Genomic DNA, 21,973 nt, shown 5'->3' on the forward strand with positions numbered 1-21,973 from the left:
GGCCAGTGGCGCAATGGATAACGAGTCTGACTACGGATCGGAAGATTGTAGGTTCGACTCCTACCTGGCTTGTTTAAGTTGCCGTGATCGTATAGTGGTTAGTACTCTGCGTTGTGGCAGCAGCAACCTGTGATCGTATAGTGGTTAGTACTCTGCTTTGTGGCAGCAGTAACCCCAGTTTGAATCCAGGTCAAGTCATTTTCATGTTATTTCTCACACATCCATTTCTTTGCAATATTGAAGGTAAGGACAATTGAAGAAACTAAGCAGATTCTTTGAATGTGCTTGCACAATTTGTCTTTACTGCTTATTGTGAAGCTATCTTTCCATACTTTGAATCATTTCTTTGTGAATCATTTTCTTGAAATCTGGAAAGCTGACATAAATTCCTGAATACAGGAAACTCAAATGAATGGACTCTGAGCAAGTTCATCACAGGCTGAAAAGATCATTTTGCAGTCACAAAGAAAATTGTTTGTGAGATGTTTATGGGAAATAAGCTCTGCAGCAAGTGTACAGTCAACTCTCAAAATTTGATTTTGCATATACTTCAATAACCATCAAAGCTTGAAACACGTTCAAAAACATGATGAACACTCCAAGTGGCATAAGACAGCTGTGCCAGTGGCGCAATGGATAACGCGTCTGACTACGGAGCGGAAGATTGTAGGTTTGACTCCTAGCTGGCTCATTTAAGTTGCCGTGATCGTATAGTGGTTAGTGCTCTGCGTTGTGGCAGCAGCAAACCGTGATCATATAGTGGTTAGTACTCTGCGTTGTGGCTGCAACAACCCCAGTTTGAATCTAGATCAAGTCATTTTCATGTTATTTCTCACACATCCATTTCTTTACAATATTGAAGGTAAGGACAATTGAAGAAACTAAGCAGATTCTTTGAATGTGCTTGCACAATTTGTCTTTACTGCTTTTTGTAAAGCTATCTTTCCATACTTTGAATCATTTCTTGGTCATTTCTTTGTGAATCATTTTCATGAAATCTAGAAAGCTGACATAAATTCCTGAATACAGGAAACTCAAATGAATGGACTCTCAGCAAGTTCATCACAGGCTGAAAAGATCATTTTGCAGTCACAAAGAAAATTGTTTGTGAGATGTTTATGGGAAATAAGCCCTGCAGCAAGTGTACAGTCAACTCTCAAAATTTGATTATGTATATACTTCAATAACCATCAAAGCTTGAAACAGGTTCAAAAACATGATGAACATTCCAAGTGGCATAAGGCGGCTGGGCCAGTGGCGCAATGGATAATGCGTCTGACTACGGATCAGAAGATTGTAGGTTCGACTCCTACCTGGCTCGTTTAAGTTGCCGTGATCGTATAGTGGTTAGTACTCTGCGTTGTGGCCACAGCAACCCCAGTTCGAAGCCTGGTCACGACATTTTTATTTTATTTCTCACACATCCATTTCTTTACAATATTGAAGGTAAGGACAATTGAAGAAACTAAGCAGATTCTTTGAATGTGCTTGCAAAATTTGTCTTTACTGCTTATTTTGAAGCTATCTTTCCATACTTTGAATCATTTCTTGATCATTTCTTTGTGCATCATTTCCTTGAAATCTGAAAAGCTGACATAAATTCCTGAATACAGGAAACTCAAATGAATGGACTCTCAGCAAGTTCATCACAGGCTGAAAAGATCATTTTGCAGTCACAAAGAAAATTGTTTGTGAGATGTTTATGGGAAATAAGCCCTGCAGCAAGTGTACAGTCAACTCTCAAAATTTGATTCTGTATATACTTCAATAACCATCAAAGCTTGAAACAGGTTCAAAAACATGATGAACACTCCAAGTGGCATAAGGCGGCTGGGCCAGTGGCGCAATGGATAACGCGTCTGACTACGGATCAGAAGATTGTAGGTTCGACTCCTACCTGGCTTGTTTAAGTTGCCGTGAATCTATAGTGGTTAGTACTCTGCGTTGTGGCCGCAGCAACCCAAGTTCGAATCTGGGTCACGGCATTTTCATTTTATTTCTCACACATCCATTTCTTTACAATATTGAAGGTAAGGACAATTGAAGAAACTAAGCAGATTCTTTGAATGTGCTTGCACAATTTGTCTTTACTGCTTATTGTGAAGCTATCTTTTCATACTTTGAAACATTTCTTGATCATTTCTTTGTGAATCATTTTCTTGAAATCTGGAAAGCTGACAAAAATTCCTGAATGCAGGAAACTCAAATGAATGGACTTTGAGCAAGTTCATCACAGGCTGAAAAGATCATTTTGCAGTCACAAAGAAAATTGTTTGTGAGATGTTTATGGGAAATAAGCCCTGCAGCAAGTGTACAGTCAACTCTCAAAATTTTATTCTGTATATACTTCAATAACCATCATAGCTTGAAACAGGTTCAAAAACATGACGAACACTCCAAATGGTATAAAACAGCTGGGCCAGTGGCGCAATGGATAACATGTATAACTACAGATCAGAAGATTGTAGGTTCGACTCCCACCTGTCTCGTTTAAGTTGCCATGGTCGTATAGTGGTTAGTACTCTGCATTGTGGCCGCAGCAACCCTGGTTTGTATCCAGATCACGGAATTCTCATTTTATTTCTCACACATCCATTTCTTTACAATATTGAAGTTAAGGACAATTGAAGAAACTAAGCAGATTCTTTGAATGTTCCAAACAGAGAAATATATCAACTGCGCTGAAATGCAAGGGGTGCAGCTACTCAACAGGTTACCACAAACCTATATGCATATATGAAACAAAAAAATATGAATAGCGCTCCCCAATTGGGATATATATCACCAAAGCGTAATGTCCATCAGATTCTTGCAAGGAATAATGATGACAATAATTCGCGTTCTGATATCTTCTCACATAGACGTCCAAGATACCTCAAATGAGATTAGAAAAGACGCCTCTCATAGCGTAAAACAATTTTTTCCATTTATTCTAAAACTTTTAAAATTCATAAGATAACAATCAACAAGTTATCCACCACCATACAGAGTAACTGCGTACCAGAGTGGGCCTATACAAGGCATGTGTTGCACATGAAAGGGTTAATCCCGGGTGTAACTCCTCCACGGTCCAGCTGTTCTGCCCTTCAAGGTTCCACGCTGTATCAGTCTCTGCCTTGATCCACCAACGCGTTTCAACATAAAGTCTTTTTAAAGGTGTCAACTCTCAAAATTTGATTCTGTATATACTTCAATAACCATCAAAGCTTGAAACAGGTTCAAAAACATGATGAACACTCCAAATGGCATAAGACAGCTGGGCCAGTGGTGCAATAGATAACGCGTCTGACTACAGATCAGAAGACTGTAGGTTCGACTCCTACCTGGCTTGTTTAAGTTGCGTGATCGTATAGTGGTTAGTACTCTGCGTTGTGGCTGCAGCTACCCCAGTTCAAATCCGGGTCAAGGCATTTTCATGTTATTTCTCACACATCCATTTCTTTACAGTATTGAAAGTAAGGACAATTGAAGAAACTAAGCAGATTCTTTGAATGTGCTTGCACAATTTGTCTTTACTGATTATTGTGAAGCATTCTTTCCATACTTTGAATCATTTCTTGATCATTTCTTTGTGAATCATTTTCTTGAAATCTGTAAAGCTGACATAAATTCCTGAATACAGGAAACTCAAATGAATGGACTTTGAGCAAGTTCATCACAGGCTGAAAAGATCATTTTGCAGTTACAAAGAAAATTGTTTGTGAGATGTTTATGGGAAATAAGCCCTGCAGCAAGTGTACAGTCAACTCTCAAAATTTGATTCTGTATATACTTCAATAACCATCAAAGCTTGAAACAGGTTCAAAAACATGATGAACACTCCAAGTGGCATAAGGCGGCTGGGCCAGTGGCGCAATGGATAATGCGTCTAACTACAGATCAGAAGATTGTAGGTTCGACTCCTACCTGGCTTCTTTAAGTTGCCGTGAATCTATAGTGGTTAGTACTCTGCGTTGTGGCCGCAGCAACCCCGGTTCGAATCTGGGTCACGGCATTTTCATGTTATTTCTCACACATCCATTTCTTTACAATATTGAAGGTAAGGATAATTGAAGAAACTAAGCATATTCTTTGAACGTGCTTGCACAATTTGTCTTTACTGCTTATTGTGAAGCTATCTTTCCACACTTTGAATCATTTCTTGATCATTTCTTTGTGCATCATTTCCTTGAAATCTGGAAAGCTGACATAAATTCCTGAATACAGGAAACTCAAATGAATGGACTTTGAGCAAGTTCATCACAGGCTGAAAAGATCATTTTGCAGTCACAAAGAAAATTGTTTGTGAGATGTTTATGGGAAATAAGCCCTGCAGCAAGTGTACAGTCAACTCTCAAAATTTGATTCTGTATATACTTCAATAACCATCAAAGCTTGAAACAGGTTCAAAAACATGATGAACACTCCAAATGGCATAAGACAGCTGGGCTAGTGGTGCAATGATAATGCGTCTGACTACAGATCAGAAGATTGTAGGTTCGACTCCTACCTGGCTCGTTTAAGTTGCCGTGATCGTGTAGTGGTTAGTACTCTGCGTTGTGGCCGCAGCAACCCCAGTTCGAAGCCTGCTCACAACATTTTAATTTTATTTCTCACACATCCATTTCTTTACAATATTGAAGGTAAGGACAATTGAAGAAACTAAGCAGATTCTTTGAATGTGCTTGCACAATTTGTCTTTACTGCTTATTGTGAAGCTATCTTTCTATACTTTGAATCATTTCTTGATCATTTCTTTGTGAATCATTTTCTTGAAATCTGTAAAGCTGACATAAATTCCTGAATACAGGTAACTCAAATGAATGGACTTTGAGCAAGTTCATCACAGGCTGAAAAGATCATTTTGCAGTCACAAAGAAAATTGTTTGTGAGATGTTTATGGGAAATAAGCCCTGCAGCAAGTGTACAGTCAACTCTCAAAATTTTATTCTGTATATACTTCAATAACCATCATAGCTTGAAACAGGTTCAAAAACATGATGAACACTCCAAATGGTATAAAACAGCTGGGCCAGTGGCGCAATGGATAACATGTATGACTACACATCAGAAGATTGTAGGTTCGACTCCCACATGTCTCGTTTAAGTTGCCGTGGTCGTATAGTGGTTAGTACTCTGCATTGTGGCCGCAGCAACCCTGGTTTGTATCCGGATCACGGAATTTTCATTTTATTTCTCACACATCCATTTCTTTACAATATTGAAGGTAAGGACAATTGAAGAAACTAAGCAGATTCTTTGAATGTGCTTGCACAATTTGTCTTTACTGCTTACTGTGAAGCTATCTTTCCATACTTTGAATAATTTCTTGATCATTTCTTTGTGAATCATTTTCTTGAAATCTGTAAAGCTGACATAAATTCCTGAATACAGGAAACTCAAATGAATGGACTCTGAGCAAGTTCATCACAAGCTGAAAAGATCATTTTGCAGTCACAAAGAAAATTGTTTGTGAGATGTTTATGGGAAATAAGCCCTGCAGCAAGTGTACAGTCAACTCTCAAAATTTGATTCTGTATATACTTCAATAACCATCAAAGCTTGAAACAGGTTCAAAAACATGATGAACACTCCAAATGGCATAAGACAGCTGGGCCAGTGGTGCAATAGATAACGTGTCTGACTACGGATCAGAAGACTGTAGGTTCGACTCCTACCTGGCTTGTTTAAGTTGCCGTGATCGTATAGTGGTTAGTACTCTGCGTTGTAGCTGCAGCTACCCCAGTTCAAATCCGGGTCAAGGCATTTTCATGTTATTTCTCACACATCCATTTCTTTACAGTATTGAAAGTAAGGACAATTAAAGAAACTAAGCAGATTCTTTGAACGTGCTTGCACAATTTGTCTTTACTGCTTATTGTGAAGCATTCTTTCCATACTTTGAATCATTTCTTGATCATTTCTTTGTGAATCATTTTCTTGAAATCTGGAAAGCTGACATAAATTCCTGAATACAGGAAACTCAAATGAACGGACTCTGAGCAAGTTCATCACAGGCTTAAAAGATAATTTTGCAGTTACAAAGAAAATTGTTTGTGAGATGTTTATGGGAAATAAGCCCTGCAGCAAGTGTACAGTCAACTCTCAAAATTTGATTCTGTATATACTTCAATAACCATCAAAGCTTGAAACAGGTTCAAAAACATGATGAACACTCCAAGTGACATAAGACAGCTGGGCCAGTGGCGCAATGGATAACGCGTCTGACTACGGATCGGAAGATTGTAGGTTCGACTCCTACCTGGCTTGTTTAAGTTGCCGTGATCGTATAGTGGTTAGTACTCTGCGTTGTGGCAGCAGCAACCCGTGATCGTATAGTGGTTAGTACTCTGCGTTGTGGCAGCAGCAACCCCAGTTTGAATCCAGGTCAAGTCATTTTCATGTTATTTCTCACACATCCATTTCTACACAATATTGAAGGTAAGGACAATTGAAGAAACTAAGCAGATTCTTTGAATGTGCTTGCACAATTTGTCTTTACTGCTTTTTGTAAAGCTATCTTTCCATACTTTGAATCATTTCTTGATCATTTCTTTGTGAATCATTTTCATGAAATCTGGAAAGCTGACATAAATTCCTGAATACAGGAAACGCAAATGAATGGACTCTGAGCAAGTTCATTATTGGCTGAAAAGATCATTTTGCAGTCACAAAGAAAATTGTTTGTGAGATGTTTATGGGAAATAAGCCCTGCAGCAAGTGTACAGTCAACTCTCAAAATTTGATTCTGTATATACTTCAATAACCATCAAAGCTTGAAACAGGTTCAAAAACATGATGAACACTCCAAGTTGCATAAGGCAGCTGGGCCAGTGGCGCAATGGATAACGCGTCTGACTACGGATCAGAAGATTGTAGATTCGACTCCTACCTGGCTTCTTTAAGTTGCCGTGAATCTATAGTGGTTAGTCCCGTGCGTTGTGGCCGCAGCAACCCCAGTTCGAATCTGGGTCATGGCATTTTCATGTTATTTCTCACACATCCATTTCTTTACAATATTGAAGGTAAGGACAATTGAAGAAACTAAGCAGATTCTTTGAATGTGCTTGCACAATTTGTCTTTACTGCTTATTGTGAAGCTATCTTTCCACACTTTGAATCATTTCTTGATCATTTCTTTGTGAATCATTTTCTTGAAATCTGGAAAGCTGACATAAATTCCTGAATACAGGAAACTCAAATTAATGGACTTTGAGCAAGTTCATCACAGGCTGAAAAGATCATTTTGCAGTCACAAAGAAAATTGTTTGTGAGATGTTTATGGGAAATAAGCCCTGCAGCAAGTGTACAGTCAACTCTCAAAATTTGATTCTGTATATACTTCAATAACCATCAAAGCTTGAAACAGGTTCAAAAACAGGATGAACACTCCAAGTGACATTAGACAGCTGGGCCAGTGGTGCAATGGATAATGCATCTCACTACGTTTCAGAAGATTGTAGGTTCGACTCCTACCTGGCTCGTTTAAGTTGCCGTGATCGTATAGTGGTTAGTACTCTGCGTTGTGGCAGCAGCAACCCGTGATCGTATAGTGGTTAGTACTCTGCGTTGTGGCAGCAGCAACCCCAGTTTGAATCCAGGTCAAGTCATTTTCATGTTATTTCTCACACATCCATTTCTTTACAATATTGAAGGTAAGGACAATTGAAGAAACTAAGCAGATTCTTTGAATGTGCTTGCACAATTTGTCTTTACTGCTTTTTGTAAAGCTATCTATCCATACTTTGAATCATTTCTTGATCATTTCTTTGTGAATCATTTTCATGAAATCTGGAAAGCTGACATAAATTCCTGAATACAGGAAACGCAAATGAATGGACTCTGAGCAAGTTCATTATTGGCTGAAAAGATCATTTTGCAGTCACAAAGAAAATTGTTTGTGAGATGTTTATGGGAAATAAGCCCTGCAGCAAGTGTACAGTCAACTCTCAAAATTTGATTTTGCATATACTTCAATAACCATCAAAGCTTGAAACACGTTCAAAAACATGATGAACACTCCAAGAGGCATAAGACAGCTGGGCCAGTGGCGCAATGGATAACGCGTCTGACTGCAGAGAGGAAGATTGTAGGTTCGACTCCTACCTGGCTCATTTAAGTTGCCATGATCGTTTAGTGGTTAGTACTCTGTATTGTGGCCGCAGCAACCTTGGTTCGAATCTGGGTCATGGCATTTTCATTTTTTTTCTCACACATCCATTTCTTTACAATAATCAAGGTAAGGACAATTGAAGAAATTGAGCAGATTCTTTGAATGTGCTTGCACAATTTGTCTTTACTGCTTATTGTAAAGCTATCTTTCCATACTTTGAATCATTTCATGATCATTTCTTTGTGAATCATTTTCTTGAAATCTGGAAAGCTGACATAAATTCCTGAATACAGGAAACTCAAATAAATGGACTCTGAGCAAGTTCATGACAGGCTGAAAAGATCATTTTGCAGTCACAAAGAAAATTGTTTGTGAGATGTTTATGGGAAATAAGCCCTGCAGCAAGTGTACAGTCAACTCTCAAAATTTGATTCTGTATATACTTCAATAACCATCAAAGCTTGAAACAGGTTAAAATACATGATGAACACTCCAAATGGCATGAGACAGCTGGGCCAGTGGCGCAATGGATAACGAGTCTGGCTACGGATCGGAAGATTGTAGGTTCGACTCCTACCTGGCTTGTTTAAGTTGCCGTGATCGTATAGTGGTTAGTACTCTGCGTTGTGGCAGCAGCAACCTGTGATCGTATAGTGGTTAGTACTCTGCTTTGTGGCAGCAGTAACCCCAGTTTGAATCCAGGTCAAGTCATTTTCATGTTATTTCTCACACATCCATTTCTTTGCAATATTGAAGGTAAGGACAATTGAAGAAACTAAGCAGATTCTTTGAATGTGCTTGCACAATTTGTCTTTACTGCTTATTGTGAAGCTATCTTTCCATACTTTGAATCATTTCTTTGTGAATCATTTTCTTGAAATCTGGAAAGCTGACATAAATTCCTGAATACAGGAAACTCAAATGAATGGACTCTGAGCAAGTTCATCACAGGCTGAAAAGATCATTTTGCAGTCACAAAGAAAATTGTTTGTGAGATGTTTATGGGAAATAAGCTCTGCAGCAAGTGTACAGTCAACTCTCAAAATTTGATTTTGCATATACTTCAATAACCATCAAAGCTTGAAACACGTTCAAAAACATGATGAACACTCCAAGTGGCATAAGACAGCTGTGCCAGTGGCGCAATGGATAACGCGTCTGACTACGGAGCGGAAGATTGTAGGTTTGACTCCTAGGTGGCTCATTTAAGTTGCCGTGATCGTATAGTGGTTAGTGCTCTGCGTTGTGGCAGCAGCAAACCGTGATCATATAGTGGTTAGTACTCTGCGTTGTGGCTGCAACAACCCCAGTTTGAATCTAGATTAAGTCATTTTCATGTTATTTCTCACACATCCATTTCTTTACAATATTGAAGGTAAGGACAATTGAAGAAACTAAGCAGATTCTTTGAATGTGCTTGCACAATTTGTCTTTACTGCTTTTTGTAAAGCTATCTTTCCATACTTTGAATCATTTCTTGGTCATTTCTTTGTGAATCATTTTCATGAAATCTAGAAAGCTGACATAAATTCCTGAATACAGGAAACTCAAATGAATGGACTCTCAGCAAGTTCATCACAGGCTGAAAAGATCATTTTGCAGTCACAAAGAAAATTGTTTGTGAGATGTTTATGGGAAATAAGCCCTGCAGCAAGTGTACAGTCAACTCTCAAAATTTGATTATGTATATACTTCAATAACCATCAAAGCTTGAAACAGGTTCAAAAACATGATGAACATTCCAAGTGCCATAAGGCGGCTGGGCCAGTGGCGCAATGGATAATGCGTCTGACTACGGATCAGAAGATTGTAGGTTCGACTCCTACCTGGCTCGTTTAAGTTGCCGTGATCGTATAGTGGTTAGTACTCTGCGTTGTGGCCACAGCAACCCCAGTTCGAAGCCTGGTCACGACATTTTTATTTTATTTCTCACACATCCATTTCTTTACAATATTGAAGGTAAGGACAATTGAAGAAACTAAGCAGATTCTTTGAATGTGCTTGCAAAATTTGTCTTTACTGCTTATTTTGAAGCTATCTTTCCATACTTTGAATCATTTCTTGATCATTTCTTTGTGCATCATTTCCTTGAAATCTGAAAAGCTGACATAAATTCCTGAATACAGGAAACTCAAATGAATGAACTCTGAGCAAGTTCATCACAGGCTGAAAAGATCATTTTGCAGTCCCAAAGAAAATTGTTTGTGAGATGTTTATGGGAAATAAGCCCTGCAGCAAGTGTACAGTCAACTCTCAAAATTTGATTCTGTATATACTTCAATAACCATCAAAGCTTGAAACAGGTTCAAAAACATGATGAACACTCCAAGTGGCATAAGGCGGCTGGGCCAGTGGCGCAATGGATAACGCGTCTGACTACGGATCAGAAGATTGTAGGTTCGACTCCTACCTGGCTTGTTTAAGTTGCCGTGAATCTATAGTGGTTAGTACTCTGCGTTGTGGCCGCAGCAACCCAAGTTCGAATCTGGGTCACGGCATTTTCATTTTATTTCTCACACATCCATTTCTTTACAATATTGAAGGTAAGGACAATTGAAGAAACTAAGCAGATTCTTTGAATGTGCTTGCACAATTTGTCTTTACTGCTTATTGTGAAGCTATCTTTTCATACTTTGAAACATTTCTTGATCATTTCTTTGTGAATCATTTTCTTGAAATCTGGAAAGCTGACAAAAATTCCTGAATACAGGAAACTCAAATGAATGGACTTTGAGCAAGTTCATCACAGGCTGAAAAGATCATTTTGCAGTCACAAAGAAAATTGTTTGTGAGATGTTTATGGGAAATAAGCCCTGCAGCAAGTGTACAGTCAACTCTCAAAATTTTATTCTGTATATACTTCAATAACCATCATAGCTTGAAACAGGTTCAAAAACATGACGAACACTCCAAATGGGATAAAACAGCTGGGCCAGTGGCGCAATGGATAACATGTATAACTACAGATCAGAAGATTGTAGGTTCGACTCCCACCTGTCTCGTTTAAGTTGCCATGGTCGTATAGTGGTTAGTACTCTGCATTGTGGCCGCAGCAACCCTGGTTTGTATCCAGATCACGGAATTCTCATTTTATTTCTCACACATCCATTTCTTTACAATATTGAAGTTAAGGACAATTGAAGAAACTAAGCAGATTCTTTGAATGTTCCAAACAGAGAAATATATCAACTGCGCTGAAATGCAAGGGGTGCAGCTACTCAACAGGTTACCACAAACCTATATGCATATATGAAACAAAAAAATATGAATAGCGCTCCCCAATTGGGATATATATCACCAAAGCGTAATGTCCATCAGATTCTTGCAAGGAATAATGATGACAATAATTCGCGTTCTGATATCTTCTCACATAGACGTCCAAGATACCTCAAATGAGATTAGAAAAGACGCCTCTCATAGCGTAAAACAATTTTTTCCATTTATTCTAAAACTTTTAAAATTCATAAGATAACAATCAACAAGTTATCCACCACCATACAGAGTAACTGCGTACCAGAGTGGGCCTATACAAGGCATGTGTTGCACATGAAAGGGTTAATCCCGGGTGTAACTCCTCCACGGTCCAGCTGTTCTGCCCTTCAAGGTTCCACGCTGTATCAGTCTCTGCCTTGATCCACCAACGCGTTTCAACATAAAGTCTTTTTAAAGGTGTCAACTCTCAAAATTTGATTCTGTATATACTTCAATAACCATCAAAGCTTGAAACAGGTTCAAAAACATGATGAACACTCCAAATGGCATAAGACAGCTGGGCCAGTGGTGCAATAGATAACGCGTCTGACTACAGATCAGAAGACTGTAGGTTCGACTCCTACCTGGCTTGTTTAAGTTGCGTGATCGTATAGTGGTTAGTACTCTGCGTTGTGGCTGCAGCTACCCCAGTTCAAATCCGGGTCAAGGCATTTTCATGTTATTTCTCACACATCCATTTCTTTACAGTATTGAAAGTAAGGACAATTGAAGAAACTAAGCAGATTCTTTGAATGTGCTTGCACAATTTGTCTTTACTGATTATTGTGAAGCATTCTTTCCATACTTTGAATCATTTCTTGATCATTTCTTTGTGAATCATTTTCTTGAAATCTGTAAAGCTGACATAAATTCCTGAATACAGGAAACTCAAATGAATGGACTTTGAGCAAGTTCATCACAGGCTGAAAAGATCATTTTGCAGTTACAAAGAAAATTGTTTGTGAGATGTTTATGGGAAATAAGCCCTGCAGCAAGTGTACAGTCAACTCTCAAAATTTGATTCTGTATATACTTCAATAACCATCAAAGCTTGAAACAGGTTCAAAAACATGATGAACACTCCAAGTGGCATAAGGCGGCTGGGCCAGTGGCGCAATGGATAATGCGTCTAACTACAGATCAGAAGATTGTAGGTTCGACTCCTACCTGGCTTCTTTAAGTTGCCGTGAATCTATAGTGGTTAGTACTCTGCGTTGTGGCCGCAGCAACCCCGGTTCGAATCTGGGTCACGGCATTTTCATGTTATTTCTCACACATCCATTTCTTTACAATATTGAAGGTAAGGATAATTGAAGAAACTAAGCATATTCTTTGAACGTGCTTGCACAATTTGTCTTTACTGCTTATTGTGAAGCTATCTTTCCACACTTTGAATCATTTCTTGATCATTTCTTTGTGCATCATTTCCTTGAAATCTGGAAAGCTGACATAAATTCCTGAATACAGGAAACTCAAATGAATGGACTTTGAGCAAGTTCATCACAGGCTGAAAAGATCATTTTGCAGTCACAAAGAAAATTGTTTGTGAGATGTTTATGGGAAATAAGCCCTGCAGCAAGTGTACAGTCAACTCTCAAAATTTGATTCTGTATATACTTCAATAACCATCAAAGCTTGAAACAGGTTCAAAAACATGATGAACACTCCAAATGGCATGAGACAGCTGGGCTAGTGGTGCAATGGATAATGCGTCTGACTACAGATCAGAAGATTGTAGGTTCGACTCCTACCTGGCTCGTTTAAGTTGCCGTGATCGTGTAGTGGTTAGTACTCTGCGTTGTGGCCGCAGCAACCCCAGTTCGAAGCCTGCTCACAACATTTTAATTTTATTTCTCACACATCCATTTCTTTACAATATTGAAGGTAAGGACAATTGAAGAAACTAAGCAGATTCTTTGAATGTGCTTGCACAATTTGTCTTTACTGCTTATTGTGAAGCTATCTTTCTATACTTTGAATCATTTCTTGATCATTTCTTTGTGAATCATTTTCTTGAAATCTGTAAAGCTGACATAAATTCCTGAATACAGGTAACTCAAATGAATGGACTTTGAGCAAGTTCATCACAGGCTGAAAAGATCATTTTGCAGTCACAAAGAAAATTGTTTGTGAGATGTTTATGGGAAATAAGCCCTGCAGCAAGTGTACAGTCAACTCTCAAAATTTTATTCTGTATATACTTCAATAACCATCATAGCTTGAAACAGGTTCAAAAACATGATGAACACTCCAAATGGTATAAAACAGCTGGGCCAGTGGCGCAATGGATAACATGTATGACTACACATCAGAAGATTGTAGGTTCGACTCCCACATGTCTCGTTTAAGTTGCCGTGGTCGTATAGTGGTTAGTACTCTGCATTGTGGCCGCAGCAACCCTGGTTTGTATCCGGATCACGGAATTTTCATTTTATTTCTCACACATCCATTTCTTTACAATATTGAAGGTAAGGACAATTGAAGAAACTAAGCAGATTCTTTGAATGTGCTTGCACAATTTGTCTTTACTGCTTACTGTGAAGCTATCTTTCCATACTTTGAATAATTTCTTGATCATTTCTTTGTGAATCATTTTCTTGAAATCTGTAAAGCTGACATAAATTCCTGAATACAGGAAACTCAAATGAATGGACTCTGAGCAAGTTCATCACAAGCTGAAAAGATCATTTTGCAGTCACAAAGAAAATTGTTTGTGAGATGTTTATGGGAAATAAGCCCTGCAGCAAGTGTACAGTCAACTCTCAAAATTTGATTCTGTATATACTTCAATAACCATCAAAGCTTGAAACAGGTTCAAAAACATGATGAACACTCCAAATGGCATAAGACAGCTGGGCTAGTGGTGCAATGGATAATGCGTCTGACTACAGATCAGAAGATTGTAGGTTCGACTCCTACCTGGCTCGTTTAAGTTGCCGTGATCGTGTAGTGGTTAGTACTCTGCGTTGTGGCCGCAGCAACCCCAGTTCGAAGCCTGCTCACAACATTTTAATTTTATTTCTCACACATCCATTTCTTTACAATATTGAAGGTAAGGACAATTGAAGAAACTAAGCAGATTCTTTGAATGTGCTTGCACAATTTGTCTTTACTGCTTATTGTGAAGCTATCTTTCTATACTTTGAATCATTTCTTGATCATTTCTTTGTGAATCATTTTCTTGAAATCTGTAAAGCTGACATAAATTCCTGAATACAGGTAACTCAAATGAATGGACTTTGAGCAAGTTCATCACAGGCTGAAAAGATCATTTTGCAGTCACAAAGAAAATTGTTTGTGAGATGTTTATGGGAAATAAGCCCTGCAGCAAGTGTACAGTCAACTCTCAAAATTTTATTCTGTATATACTTCAATAACCATCATAGCTTGAAACAGGTTCAAAAACATGATGAACACTCCAAATGGTATAAAACAGCTGGGCCAGTGGCGCAATGGATAACATGTATGACTACACATCAGAAGATTGTAGGTTCGACTCCCACATGTCTCGTTTAAGTTGCCGTGGTCGTATAGTGGTTAGTACTCTGCATTGTGGCCGCAGCAACCCTGGTTTGTATCCGGATCACGGAATTTTCATTTTATTTCTCACACATCCATTTCTTTACAATATTGAAGGTAAGGACAATTGAAGAAACTAAGCAGATTCTTTGAATGTGCTTGCACAATTTGTCTTTACTGCTTACTGTGAAGCTATCTTTCCATACTTTGAATAATTTCTTGATCATTTCTTTGTGAATCATTTTCTTGAAATCTGTAAAGCTGACATAAATTCCTGAATACAGGAAACTCAAATGAATGGACTCTGAGCAAGTTCATCACAAGCTGAAAAGATCATTTTGCAGTCACAAAGAAAATTGTTTGTGAGATGTTTATGGGAAATAAGCCCTGCAGCAAGTGTACAGTCAACTCTCAAAATTTGATTCTGTATATACTTCAATAACCATCAAAGCTTGAAACAGGTTCAAAAACATGATGAACACTCCAAATGGCATAAGACAGCTGGGCCAGTGGTGCAATAGATAACGTGTCTGACTACGGATCAGAAGACTGTAGGTTCGACTCCTACCTGGCTTGTTTAAGTTGCCGTGATCGTATAGTGGTTAGTACTCTGCGTTGTAGCTGCAGCTACCCCAGTTCAAATCCGGGTCAAGGCATTTTCATGTTATTTCTCACACATCCATTTCTTTACAGTATTGAAAGTAAGGACAATTAAAGAAACTAAGCAGATTCTTTGAACGTGCTTGCACAATTTGTCTTTACTGCTTATTGTGAAGCATTCTTTCCATACTTTGAATCATTTCTTGATCATTTCTTTGTGAATCATTTTCTTGAAATCTGGAAAGCTGACATAAATTCCTGAATACAGGAAACTCAAATGAACGGACTCTGAGCAAGTTCATCACAGGCTTAAAAGATAATTTTGCAGTTACAAAGAAAATTGTTTGTGAGATGTTTATGGGAAATAAGCCCTGCAGCAAGTGTACAGTCAACTCTCAAAATTTGATTCTGTATATACTTCAATAACCATCAAAGCTTGAAACAGGTTCAAAAACATGATGAACACTCCAAGTGACATAAGACAGCTGGGCCAGTGGTGCAATGGATAATGCATCTCACTACGTATCAGAAGATTGTAGGTTCAACTCCTATCTGGATCGTTTAAGTTGCCATGATTGTACAGTGGTTAGTACTCTGCGTTGTGGCCGCAGCAACCCCAGTTCGAAGCCTGGTCACAACATTTTCATTTTATTTCTCACACATCCATTTCTTTACAATATTGAAGGTAAGGACAATTGAAGAAACTAAGTAGATTCTTTGAATGTGCTTGCAAAATTTGTCTTTACTGCTTATTTTGAAGCTATCTTTCCATACTTTGAATCATTTCTTGATCATTTCTTTGTGCATCATTTCCTTGAAATCTGGAAGGCTGACATAAATTCCTGAATACAGGAAACTCAAATGAATGGACTCTGAGCAAGTTCATCACAGGCTGAAAAGATCATTTTGCAGTCACAAAGAAAATTGTTTGTGAGATGTTTATGGGAAATAAGCCCTGCAGCAAGTGTACAGTCAACTCTCAAAATTTGATTCTGTATATACTTCAATAACCATCAAAGCTTGAAACAGGTTCAAAAACATGATGAACACTCCAAGTGGCATAAGGCGGCTGGGCTAGTGGCGCAATGGATAACGCGTCTGACTATGGATCAGAAGATTGTAGGTTCAACACCTACCTGGCTTGTCTAAGTTGCCGTGAATCTATAGTGGTTAGTACTCTGCGTTGTGGCCGAAGCAGCCCTGGTTCGAATCTGGGTAATGGCGTTTTCATGTTATTTCTCACACATCCATTTCTTTACAATATTGAAGGTAAGGAAAATTGAAGAAACTAAGCAGATTCTTTGAATGTGCTTGCACAATTTGTCTTTACTGCTTATTGTGAATCTATATTTCCATACTTTGAATCATTTCTTGATCATTTCTTTGTGAATCATTTTCTTGAAATCTGGAAAGCTGACATAAATTCCTGAATACAGGAAACTCAAATGAACGGACTCTGAGCAAATTCATCACAGGCTTAAAAGATAATTTTGCAGTTACAAAGAAAATTGTTTGTGAGATGTTTATGGGAAATAAGCCCTGCGGCAAGTGTACAGTCAACTCTCAAAATTTGATTCTGTATATACTTCAATAACCATCAAAGCTTGAAACAGGTTCAAAAACATGATGAACACTCCAAGTGACATAAGACAGCTGGGCCAGTGGTGCAATGGATAATGCATCTCACTACGTATCAGAAGATTGTAGGTTCAACTCCTACCTGGCTCGTTTAAGTTGCCGTGATCGTATAGTGGTTAGTACTCTGCGTTGTGGCCGCAGCAACCCCAGTTCAAAGCCTGGTCACGACATTTTCATTTTATTTCTCACACATCCATTTCTTTACAATATTGAAGGTAAGGACAATTGAAGAAGCTAAGCAGATTCTTTGAATGTGCTTGCACAATTTGTCTTTACTGCTTATTGTAAAGCTATCTTTCCATACTTCTAATCATTTCTTGATCATTTCTTTGTGAATCATTTTCTTGAAATCTGGAAAGCTGACATAAATTCCTGAATGGAAAGGAAAAAAACTACGCGCTTGGGTGAGAAACACTGCACTGTGATTGTCAGCAGCCTCCTGATATAGGGAATTGCCAATCCCTAACATAAACCACAAACCAACAAATTAACAGGTGGCGCTTGACAATCAAATGAAATTAAAAAAACATTTATTTAAATACAATAAATAAGGTTACAACACACTCCCGGGAGAATAAAATAATATGACAATTCACAATAATAAAAATGTGCACTATGGTAAGGCTTCTTATTCAATTCCTCAGGTAACCAATTATAATTAGTAAACTTAAATGCACACAAATAAATAGCTGCGCCTAGAGGATTTTAGCTATCTATGGTACACTTTTGGTGCAAGTAAATTAAAATATGAAATAAATATATAATTGATTGATTAATGTGATTTCATAACATGAGTCACTCACGCCTTGGTATACCAGAAGGTGCTGTATACGTCACAAATCCATTGCAGTAGATAGTTAGTTGTAAGAATGCATAGGTGAATTACCTCCGCTGGGCAGGAGCCTGTTCTGTCCTTGCTCCCTGGTGGCGTCCCGCTATGCTGTCAGTGACACGCACCAGAGCCTCAGCGGGTAAGATGATGCTGCACCGTGCAGTGTGCCTCAACAAGCTGTGCAGGTAAATTACACTGCCTCCGGTACCTCCGTACTTTGCAGACAGGAGGCTGTTAGGGCTGATTTTCCGGAGTACGCCGGTCTGCGCCGGGCTGCAGGGAAACGGCACCCGTGATTACCACTTCCCCAGATGGCGTGGTTGGCCGTAGCAACTGTGATGGGGAATGTAGTGCAGATGCAGGTGCTCCCGGTGGTGGTGCTGTAGAGGTGGATTGCTCTGCACGGACAATGCTATGGTGCAGCGGCTGATGGGAGTGTGAATCCTTGCAAGTAGAACCTGTGTCCTAACGCGTTTCAACGCCAGCAGGGCGTCTTTTTCTAAAGGCAGGTAAGGCCTTTAGAAAAAGACGCCCTGCTGGCGTTGAAACGCGTTAGGACACAGGTTCTACTTGCAAGGATTCACACTCCCATCAGCCGCTGCACCATAGCATTGTCCGTGCAGAGCAATCCACCTCTACAGCACCACCACCGGGAGCACCTGCATCTGCACTACATTCCCCATCACAGTTGCTACGGCCAACCACGCCATCTGGGGAAGTGGTAATCACGGGTGCCGTTTCCCTGCAGCCCGGCGCAGACCGGCGTACTCCGGAAAATCAGCCCTAACAGCCTCCTGTCTGCAAAGTACGGAGGTACCGGAGGCAGTGTAATTTACCTGCACAGCTTGTTGAGGCACACTGCACGGTGCAGCATCATCTTACCCGCTGAGGCTCTGGTGCGTGTCACTGACAGCATAGCGGGACGCCACCAGGGAGCAAGGACAGAACAGGCTCCTGCCCAGCGGAGGTAATTCACCTATGCATTCTTACAACTAACTATCTACTGCAATGGATTTGTGACGTATACAGCACCTTCTGGTATACCAAGGCGTGAGTGACTCATGTTATGAAATCACATTAATCAATCAATTATATATTTATTTCATATTTTAATTTACTTGCACCAAAAGTGTACCATAGATAGCTAAAATCCTCTAGGCGCAGCTATTTATTTGTGTGCATTTAAGTTTACTAATTATAATTGGTTACCTGAGGAATTGAATAAGAAGCCTTACCATAGTGCACATTTTTATTATTGTGAATTGTCATATTATTTTATTCTCCCGGGAGTGTGTTGTAACCTTATTTATTGTATTTAAATAAATGTTTTTTTAATTTCATTTGATTGTCAAGCGCCACCTGTTAATTTGTTGGTTTATAAATTCCTGAATACAGGAAACTCAAATGAATGGACTCTCAGCAAGTTCATCACATGCTGAAAAGATCATTTTGCAGTCACAAAGAAAATTGTTTGTGAGATGTTATGGGAAATAAGCCCTGCAGCAAGTATACAGTCAACTCTCAAAATTTGATTCTGTATATACTTCAATGACCATCAAAGCTTGAAACAGGTTCAAAAACATGATGAACACTCCAAGTGGCATAAGACAGCTGGGTCAGTGGTGCAATGGATAACGCGTCTGACTACGGATCAGAAGATTGAAGGTTCGACTCCTACCTGGCTCGTTTAAGTTGCCGTGATCGTATAGTGGTTAGTACTCTGCGTTGTGGCCACAGCAACCCCAGTTCGAAGCCTGGTCGCGACATTTTTATTTTATTTCTCACACATCCATTTCTTTACAATATTGAAGGTAAGGACAATTGAAGAAACTAAGCAGATTCTTTGAATGTGCTTGCAAAATTTGTCTTTACTGCTTATTTTGAATCTATCTTTCCATACTTTGAATCATTTCTTGATCATTTCTTTGTGCATCATTTCCTTGAAATCTGAAAAGCTGACATAAATTCCTGAATACAGGAAACTCAAATGAATGGACTCTGAGCAAGTTCATCACAGGCTGAAAAGATCATTTTGCAGTCCCAAAGAAAATTGTTTGTGAGATGTTTATGGGAAATAAGCCCTGCAGCAAGTGTACAGTCAACTCTCAAAATTTGATTCTGTATATACTTCAATAACCATCAAAGCTTGAAACAGGTTCAAAAACATGATGAACACTCCAAGTGGCATAAGGCGGCTGGGCCAGTGGCGCAATGGATAACGCGTCTGACTACGGATCAGAAGATTGTAGGTTCGACTCCTACCTGGCTTGTTTAAGTTGCCGTGAATCTATAGTGGTTAGTACTCTGCGTTGTGGCCGCAGCAACCCAAGTTCGAATCTGGGTCACGGCATTTTCATTTTATTTCTCACACATCCATTTCTTTACAATATTGAAGGTAAGGACAATTGAAGAAACTAAGCAGATTCTTTGAATGTGCTTGCACAATTTGTCTTTACTGCTTTTTGTAAAGCTATCTTTCCATACTTTAAATCATTTCTTGGTCATTTCTTTGTGAATCATTTTCAAGAAATCTAGAAAGCTGACATAAATTCCTGAATACAGGAAACTCAAATGAATGGACTCTCAGCAAGTTCATCACAGGCTGAAAAGATCATTTTGCAGTCACAAAGAAAATTGTTTGTGAGATGTTTATGGGAAATAAGCCCTGCAGCAAGTGTACAGTCAACTCTCAAAATTTGATTATGTATATACTTCAATAACCATCAAAGCTTGAAACAGGTTCAAAAACATGATGAACATTCCAAGTGGCATAAGGCGGCTGGGCCAGTGGCGCAATGGATAATGCGTCTGGCTACAGATCAGAAGATTGTAGGTTCGACTCCTACCTGGCTCGTTTAAGTTGCCGTGATCGTATAGTGGTTAGTACTCTGCGTTGTGGCCACAGCAACCCCAGTTCGAAGCCTGGTCGCGACATTTTTATTTTATTTCTCACACATCCATTTCTTTACAATATTGAAGGTAAGGACAATTGAAGAAACTAAGCAGATTCTTTGAATGTGCTTGCAAAATTTGTCTTTACTGCTTATTTTGAAGCTATCTTTCCATACTTTGAATCATTTCTTGATCATTTCTTTGTGCATCATTTCCTTGAAATCTGAAAAGCTGACATAAATTCCTGAATACAGGAAACTCAAATGAATGGACTCTGAGCAAGTTCATCACAGGCTGAAAAGATCATTTTGCAGTCCCAAAGAAAATTGTTTGTGAGATGTTTATGGGAAATAAGCCCTGCAGCAAGTGTACAGTCAACTCTCAAAATTTGATTCTGTATATACTTCAATAACCATCAAAGCTTGAAACAGGTTCAAAAACATGATGAACACTCCAAGTGGCATAAGACGGCTGGGCCAGTGGCGCAATGGATAACGCGTCTGACTACGGATCAGAAGATTGTAGGTTCGACTCCTACCTGGCTTGTTTAAGTTGCCGTGAATCTATAGTGGTTAGTACTCTGCGTTGTGGCCGCAGCAACCCAAGTTCGAATCTGGGTCACGGCATTTTCATTTTATTTCTCACACATCCATTTCTTTACAATATTGAAGGTAAGGACAATTGAAGAAACTAAGCAGATTCTTTGAATGTGCTTGCACAATTTGTCTTTACTGCTTATTGTGAAGCTATCTTTCCATACTTTGAATCATTTCTTGATCATTTCTTTGTGAATCATTTTCTTGAAATCTGGAAAGCTGACAAAAATTCCTGAATACAGGAAACTCAAATGAATGGACTTTGAGCAAGTTCATCACAGGCTGAAAAGATCATTTTGCAGTCACAAAGAAAATTGTTTGTGAGATGTTTATGGGAAATAAGCCCTGCAGCAAGTGTACAGTCAACTCTCAAAATTTTATTCTGTATATACTTCAATAACCATCATAGCTTGAAACAGGTTCAAAAACATGATGAACACTCCAAATGGTATAAAACAGCTGGGCCAGTGGCGCAATGGATAACATGTATAACTACAGATCAGAAGATTGTATGTTCGACTCCCACCTGTCTCGTTTAAGTTGCCATGGTCG

The 21,973-nt window shown here is 39.0% G+C and overlaps 9 non-coding genes across 9 annotated transcripts; all 9 read left to right on the forward strand.

Moving 5' to 3' along the window:
• The first annotated feature begins 1,248 nt into the window (after positions 1-1,248).
• On the forward strand, positions 1,249-1,321 carry TRNAR-ACG (transfer RNA arginine (anticodon ACG)). Its single transcript has one exon. It is a non-coding gene; the product is annotated as a tRNA-Arg (tRNA).
• A 511-nt stretch (positions 1,322-1,832) lies between these two features.
• Positions 1,833-1,905, forward strand: TRNAR-ACG (transfer RNA arginine (anticodon ACG)). Its single transcript has one exon. It is a non-coding gene; the product is annotated as a tRNA-Arg (tRNA).
• Positions 1,906-6,176: 4,271 nt separating this feature from the next.
• On the forward strand, positions 6,177-6,249 carry TRNAR-ACG (transfer RNA arginine (anticodon ACG)). Its single transcript has one exon. It is a non-coding gene; the product is annotated as a tRNA-Arg (tRNA).
• Positions 6,250-9,853: 3,604 nt separating this feature from the next.
• Positions 9,854-9,926, forward strand: TRNAR-ACG (transfer RNA arginine (anticodon ACG)). The gene has a single exon. It is a non-coding gene; the product is annotated as a tRNA-Arg (tRNA).
• Positions 9,927-10,437: 511 nt separating this feature from the next.
• TRNAR-ACG (transfer RNA arginine (anticodon ACG)) lies at positions 10,438-10,510 on the forward strand. The gene has a single exon. It is a non-coding gene; the product is annotated as a tRNA-Arg (tRNA).
• Positions 10,511-16,534: 6,024 nt separating this feature from the next.
• TRNAH-AUG (transfer RNA histidin (anticodon AUG)) lies at positions 16,535-16,607 on the forward strand. The gene has a single exon. It is a non-coding gene; the product is annotated as a tRNA-His (tRNA).
• Positions 16,608-20,130: 3,523 nt separating this feature from the next.
• TRNAR-ACG (transfer RNA arginine (anticodon ACG)) lies at positions 20,131-20,203 on the forward strand. The gene has a single exon. It is a non-coding gene; the product is annotated as a tRNA-Arg (tRNA).
• A 511-nt stretch (positions 20,204-20,714) lies between these two features.
• On the forward strand, positions 20,715-20,787 carry TRNAC-ACA (transfer RNA cysteine (anticodon ACA)). The gene has a single exon. It is a non-coding gene; the product is annotated as a tRNA-Cys (tRNA).
• A 511-nt stretch (positions 20,788-21,298) lies between these two features.
• On the forward strand, positions 21,299-21,371 carry TRNAR-ACG (transfer RNA arginine (anticodon ACG)). The gene has a single exon. It is a non-coding gene; the product is annotated as a tRNA-Arg (tRNA).
• Positions 21,372-21,973: the final 602 nt, after the last annotated feature.

Source organism: Pseudophryne corroboree, chromosome 6 (assembly GCF_028390025.1).
Source record: "Pseudophryne corroboree isolate aPseCor3 chromosome 6, aPseCor3.hap2, whole genome shotgun sequence".
Classification (NCBI taxonomy): domain Eukaryota; kingdom Metazoa; phylum Chordata; class Amphibia; order Anura; family Myobatrachidae; genus Pseudophryne; species Pseudophryne corroboree.